The sequence below is a fragment of the Panthera onca genome, chromosome D1 (genome assembly GCF_046562875.1).
Source record: "Panthera onca isolate mPanOnc1 chromosome D1, mPanOnc1 haplotype 2, whole genome shotgun sequence".
Classification (NCBI taxonomy): Eukaryota; Metazoa; Chordata; class Mammalia; order Carnivora; family Felidae; genus Panthera; species Panthera onca.
Window position 1 is genome coordinate 96,892,932 of NC_138348.1, and position 7,583 is coordinate 96,900,514.

The 7,583-nt window shown below is 38.2% G+C and overlaps 1 pseudogene; it reads right to left on the bottom strand.

Annotated features, from left to right (window-relative positions):
- Positions 1-1,957: 1,957 nt before the first annotated feature.
- LOC132660995 (TAR DNA-binding protein 43 pseudogene) lies at positions 1,958-3,345 on the bottom strand (annotated as a pseudogene).
- Positions 3,346-7,583: the final 4,238 nt, after the last annotated feature.

Genomic DNA, 7,583 nt, shown 5'->3' on the forward strand with positions numbered 1-7,583 from the left:
TTCTATTTAGATAGACTGGCTAAGGGCTTATCAGTTATATTGATCTTTTAAAAGAAACATCTTTTGATTTTATTGATTTTCTCTATTAATTCCCTGTTTTCAATTGCATTGATTTCTGTTTTAATTTGTTTTTTCTTTTGCTTAGTTTGGATTTGATTTGTACTTCTTTTTTCTAGTTTCCTATGGTGGAAGCTTGGATGACTGATTTTACATCTTACTTCTTTGTCTAATACAGGCATTCAATGCTATAAATTTCCCACTCAGCACTATTTTACTGCATCCCATAAAATTTGATACGTTGTATTTTTTTCCCCACCTAGTTCACATTTCACTTGTGGTCTCAGTCACTTCAAGCTGCTGTAACAAAAATACCATGGACTGAGTGGCCTAAACAACAAACATTTATCTCTCGCACCTCTGGAGGCTAAGAAGTCAAGAGATCAAGGCACTAGTAGATTGGTGTTTGGTAAGGACTCACGTCCTGGCTTATAGATATCTTCCTTCCCTGTGTCCTCATGACAGAGAGCAAACGATAGTCTCTTTATCTTTTGTTAATTTACACTCTTTTGCAATTTTTTACTCTTTTGTACACTCACACTCTTTTGTTAATTTAAATCAGTTTTATATAAGAATTTCCAACGTTGACAACTCTTATAAAAAGCATCCAAGCACAGGACACAGAACTGCATCAAACAGCATTCTTATGGGTAGCTGACAGACATTAGAACTTCCACCCTTCGTGGCGACACCCCGAGCTCACTGGTGAACTCTGCTTCCCAGTACTCCTGCAAAGCACACCACAAGCTCAGTCCATCTTCTCAACCCACCAGCTTCAGTTCACAGGACCACACTTACAGATCAGGAACAGAAGAGAACACACACCATACAGCATTCACAGCAGTTGACAAAAGGGGAGGGGAAATACAAGTATCGTTTCACTCCACACATCCAACTAACGGGGTTATCTAAGAACAAAACTCACTTAAAGTCTTCCAACAGATGTGGATGTCCTTTGAATGCGAAACACATTCATACGTTATCTGCTATTACTGCTCTCTGCACACTCTCACACCAAAGCCACAGGATTGAGAGTCACATCTCGCCAAGTTAAAAAATATCCATTATGCACCACCAAGTCTCTGCACGCGCTCTCTCCTTTCCTCGCTCACGCTAGCCTTTCATGCCTCGGCACCACCGTCAATCCCACACAAAGTTTCAAAAGTTCAAACAGCCTTCTGGTTCCATATCACAGCCTTGCGTTCATAGCGTTGATACGACTCCATGAAATAAAGAGTAGTGGGTAAAAATGGGACACCCACCATCAAAAACGCAGCCTGTGCAGCGTGATGACGAAGTCTTGAACGAGAGAGCCTGTAGACGGAAGTATTCGTATGGCAGAATATTTACAGCACTACTTTCAGTGAAGTGCTTCTTCCATAAACATTTGAAATGAGCTGAACTACAGAGATTAAATGAAGCCTTCGTATTGTACTTTTGCACACGAAGGGAGACAAATGTTAACAAAAAACAAAAATGAAAACAAAAGAACCAAACACTGTGACACCATGATCTCCAAAAGAGGAGATTTTCCTATGGAAAAAATTCATATGGTGGGGTTCAAATTAAAACAAGGAGAAAACAGTGTAGTTCTAATCAATGGTTTCTATTTTGAACGTGCAAAGAATTCACTTGACAAGTCCAGGGATAAAATATTCCAGGAGAAACCTTTTGATATCAATTGCAGTGTGTTGGGTTTTTTACCAATCAGGCAAACAGCAGTTCACTCTCAAACACTCAATATTTCAACCCTTTATGTAACAAAACTTACAAAATTCCTTTAGCTTGTCCTCTTTTTCTAAAGAAAAATGTCAAAAATACTGCTGAATATACTCCACACTGAACAGACCAATTCTGAAAATTCTCGGTGCATATGTATTTTACAACATACTTACCATGTGTTTAGAAAAATCTGAATTCCCACCAGTCTATACCAACCCCACCGTCTACATTCCCCAGCCAGAAGATTTAGAATCCGTGCTGGAGCCAAAGCCTCCATTAAAACCGCTGCCTGACCCTGCATCTGATGCGGATCCCCAACCAGTCTCTGCACCTGAATCAGAACCACTATAGGAGTTATTTCCAGAACCAAAGGCCCGATTTGGCTCCCTCTGCATGTTGCCTTGGCTTTGGTTATTACCCGATGGGCCTGACTGGTTCTGCTGACTGGCTAACATGCCCACCATGCCCCAGCTGCTCTGCAGTGCCCCCTGGGCAGCTGCCTTCATTGCCGATTAATGCTAAAAGTGCCAAAGTTCATCCCCCCACTCGTATTACCACCTTGATTGTTTCCCACACCAGCTCCACCCCCTCTGCTGTTACCAAATCCACCCCATTCCCAAAGCCACCTGGATTACCACCAATTCTTCCACTTCTTTCTGTCTATTGCTATTGTGCTTAGGTTCAGCATTGGCTATATGGATGCTGATTCCTTTAATGATCAAGTCCTCTCCACAAGAGACTGGGCCACCTGATCATCTGCAAATGTAACAAAGGCAAACGCCCTGAACGGTCTGGGAATGAAGACGTCTGCCACTTCTCCGTACTGGCAAAAAAACCTGCCGCCACTCATCGGCGGTCATGTCCTCTGTACAGCGCCCAACAAACACCTTCCTGCTTCTCAAAGGCTCATCTGGGCCTTGCTTAGAATTAGGAAGTTTACGGTCACACCATGGTGCGTCTATCATATGTCGCCGCGACATTACCTTCACCTGGGTTTCGTATTCCGTAAAACGAACAAAACCAAACCCCTCTGAATGACCAGTTTTAAGATCTTTCTTGACCTGAACCATAAGAACCTCTCCAAAGGTACTAAAATATTCTCTTAGATCCTGTTCAGTCGTTTTCCACGGGAGACCCAACACTATTAAATCCGATGTTTTCTGGACAGCTCTTTTCGCTTTCACTGGTGAAGAAGCATCCGTCTCATCCATTTTTCTTTTGTTGACAAAAAGTTTGTGATCGTTGACAACATATACCAGATTTCCCCAGCCAGCTTCGGGGGCATGCAGAATTCCTTCTACCAGCCAGATACCTCTCATACACTGAGACACTGGACTCCTGGAGCTCAATCCACAGGCCCCCAGAAACTGGGCTGTAATTGTGGACGGCAGCACTGTCCCATCGTCTTCTGATGGTATTTCAATGGGCTTGTCATTCTCGTCTTTGGTTCCCCGAATACATTCAGACATCTTTTCTTAGTTTTCCGTTAGGCCACTGCTAGGAAGCCTGACAGAGAACCCGAAGCAGCGACAGTTCCAGGAGCAGCCCAGCTACCACTTTGCTCCCACAAAAGGTAGTCTCTTTATCTTCTTGTTAGTAAATTAATCCTATCATGTGGTCTCCAGCCTCAAGACCTCATTTAAACTTTACCTCCCAAACCTCCCAAAGGCCCACCTAATACCATTCTTTTGGCGGTTAGGATTTCAACATATGAATTTTGGTGGGACACAAATAGGCAGTCCGTTACCCTTGTGATTTCTTCTTTTGACCTCTGTGTTATTTAGAAGTATATTTCTTAACTTCTAAACGTATGGAGATTTTTAAGGGATATTTAAATCAATTTCTAGTCCAATGAAACTGTGGTCAGAGAACACATGCCATAGGATTTCAATCTTTTGGAAATTATCAAGCTTTGCTTTGTGGCTAAGCATGTGATAAACTTGAGAGAAATTTTTTTGAGGGCCTGAAAATATGTTATACAACAGTTGTGGAGTTCGGTGTTCTACATAAGCAATTAGATCAAGCTTGTTAATTGTGTTAGTCAAACTTCTTGTATTCTTATTGACTTTTTGTTAGAAATTGATTTTTGTAACAATTGTTAAAGCAGATTCATTCCTTGTTTTATTAGTTGCCACAGAGGTATGTTAAATTTCCGACTATGACTATGGATGAATTTGTCTTTCCTTGTAGTTCTGAACATTTTTGATCTGGGTCTTTCGACAACATGTTGTAGGATAAATAACCAGTTTAAAATTGATTCTCTTGCTGGTAAGTTAAACTTCCTCACTGTGAAATATCCCACTTATTTCTAGTAATGCTTATTACCTTAAAGACTATTTTGTCTGGACTTTTCTTTGCTGTCAGGTTTTTGATTGCTGATTCCATCCCTTGCTAGTTAGAAGCCTATACAGATCTTCTATTTCTTTAATGAAGGTTTAGTCTTCGTAGGCTGATGTTTCTATGAGTTTGTTCATTCTATCCAGGCTATCCACTGTTGCCATACCATAGTTTCTCATACTCTTTTATAATCCTTCTTAGTTCTGTAAAATCAGTATAAATATCCCCGCTTTCATTTCTGAATTTAGTTTTTTGAGCCTTCACTCATTTTTTTCTTCACCAAACTAGCTAAAGGTTTGTCAAAGTCGTCAATCTCTTCCAAGAAACAACTCTTGGTTTCACTTCATTTTCTCTATTATTTTTTGATACTCTCTTTTATTTACCTTTGCTCTAATCTTTATCATTTCCTTCCATCTAATAGATGTAGGTATAGTTTATTCTTCTTTCTCTAGTTCTCTAAGGTATAAAGTTAGGTTGGTGATTTGGAATCTTTTTAATGGAAGCATCTATATGTTTCCTTCTTGGCACTACTTTGACTATACTTCAATTTTTTGTCTGTTGTATTTTCATTTTAATTTATCTCAACATATTTTCTGATTTACCTTGTCACTTCTTCCTTGACCCATTTGCTTGTGTCAGTGTGTTGTTTAATTTCTACATATTTGTAAATTTTCCTTCTGTCATTGGTTTCATTTCATTCCATTATGCTAAGGAAAGATACTTTGTACAATTTCAGTCTTTTAAAATTTATTAAAAATTGTTTTATGGCCTAACAATTGATCTAACCTGGAGAATGTTCCATGTGTGCTTGAGAAAATTGTGTATTCTGATATTGTTGGGTGGAATATTCTTTATATGTCAATTAGGTCCACAGTGTTGAGTCCTCTGTTTCTGCAACAGAATATTTATGACCCCCTCAAATTCATATATTGAAGTCCTAATCCCAATGTGATGGTATTAGGAGGTGGGGCCTTAGGGATGTGATTAGGTCATGAGGTTGGAGTCCTCAAAAATGGGATTAGTATCCTTATAAAAGAAACCCCAGAGAGCTCCCTTTCTCTTTCTACCTTGGATGTCGTGAGAAGATGGCCATCTACCAATCAAGAAGCATGCTCCCCAGACACTAAATCTGTCAGTACCTTGATCTTGAACTTTCAGCCTTTAGAACTGTGACAAATAAATTTCTATTGTTTATAAGCCATCCAGTCTATGGTACTCTGTTATACCAGCCCAAATGGATGGAGTTTCCTTACTGCTTTTCTGTTTGTTCAGTCTTGACACTAGGGTATTAAGGTCTCCTAGTATTCTTGTAGAGCTATCTGTTTCTCCCTTCAATGCTGTCAATATTTGATTCATGTGTTTTGGAACTCTGTTGTCTTGTGCTTATTTATAATTGTTATATCTTCTTGGTAAATTGACCCTTTTCTCAATATATAATGCCCTTGTCCCTTATAACAGTTTTTGACTTAAAGTCTACTTTGATATTAGTCTAGCCACCCCTGCTCTCTTTTTGACTATTTGCTCAGAATACCTTTTTCCATCATTTCACTTTCAACCTAAGTGTGTCTTTAGATATAAAGGGAGTCTCTTTAGAGACTGTCCTTGAATTCTGCTTTGTTTTTTTTTTATCCATTCTTCCAAACTATGTCCTTTTCTTGGGGAGTTTAGTCCACTTATATTTAAAGTACTTACTGACAAGAAAGGACTTAAGTTCGCCACGATATTATTTGTTTCCTATATGCCTTTAGAATTTTTGTCCGTCATTTCCTCCATTACTGCTTTCTTTTGTGTTTAGTTTTTTTTTTTTTTTTTTTTTTTTGTAGCAACATGTTTTGATTCCCTTATCGTGTCCTTTTGTGTATATCCTATAGATATTTTCTTTGTGGTTACTGTGGGCTTACATATAACATCTTAAAGTTATAACGATCTATTTTAAACTGATACTCAACTTTAATTGCATACAAAGGCTGTATTCTTTTATAGCTCTTCCTCCCCATTTGATGTTATCAGTGTCACAAATGACATCTCTATATACTGTGTATTAACATAGATTTATAATTATTTTATGCATTTGTCTTTCAAATCTTGTACAAAATGAAAATTGAAGTTACAAACTAAGATAACAATAATACTAACTTTTATATCTGCCCATGAATTTATATATTCATACAGCTTCAAGTTACAGTATTTCATTTCATACTGAAGAACTCCCCTTAGCATTTCTTTTAGGCCAGATCTGGTAGTAATGAACTCTCTCAGCTTTTGTTTATCTGGGAATGTGTTACTTCCTCCCTCATTTTCTTAAATTGTTTATTTATTTTAGAGAGAGTGAGCACAAGTGGGGGCGGGGGGAAGAGAGAGAGGGAGACAGAGGATCCGAAGCAGGCTTTGTGCTGACAGCAGCTAGCCTGACATGGGGCTTGAACTCTTGAACCATGAGCTGGATCATGACCTGAGCCTAAGTCAGACACTCAACCACCCTACTTCCTCCCTCATTTTTGAAGGACGGTTTTGCAGATATAGAATTCTTGGCTGACATGTTTTTTTTTTCCTTTCAGCACATACCCTTAATATATTCCTACCACCTTCTGGCCTTCAAGGTTTCTGATGAAAAATTGGTTGATAATCTTACTGAGTATTCCTTATATGTGATGTGTTGCTTCTCTCTGCTTTCAAGATTCTCTCTTTGTCTTTGACCTCAAAAGTTTGATTATAATGTGTTTCAGGGTGGCATATTTGTGTTTCTCTTACTTGGAGTTTGTTGAGATTGTTGTATTTGTAAGTTCATATCTTTTATCATATTAGGGGAGTTTTGTCCCAAGGTTTTTCTTCAAAAAATCTTTCTTCTCCTTCCTTTCTTCTTTTTCTGGGACTCTCATCATGCATACGTTGGTACACTGATGTTGCCTCACAAGTCCTTTAAGCCCTGTTCATTTTTCTTCGTTCTTTTTTTCTTTCTGCTCATCATAAGAATCTCAGTTGTCCTAAATTCAAGTTTTCTGTTTTCTTCTATTGATTCGTATCCGCTGTTGAATCCTGTAGTGATTTTTTTTTTTTTTAATATCAGTTATTGTACTATTCGGCTCTAGATTTCTGTTTGGTTCCTTTTTATGTTTTCTATCTCTTTGTTGATATTCTCATTTTGTTCATATATTGTTTTCCTGATTTCCTTTAGTTCTTTGTCCATTTTTTCCCCTGGGCCTTTGAGCATATTTAAAACAGATGTTTTAAAGTCTTTGTTTGGGAAGCCTGATGTCTGGGCTTCCATGGGGATGGTTTCTGTCAATTTTTTTTATTCCTTTGAATGAGTCATATTTCTCTGTTTCTTTGCGTGCCTCGTGAATTTTTGTTGTTGAAAATTGGATATTTGATTATTATAATCTGGTAACTCTGGAAATGGTGTTTCAGATTCCCTTCCCCAGGATTCACTTTCTATTTTGTTGTTTTGTAATTGTTGAAAGCTATAA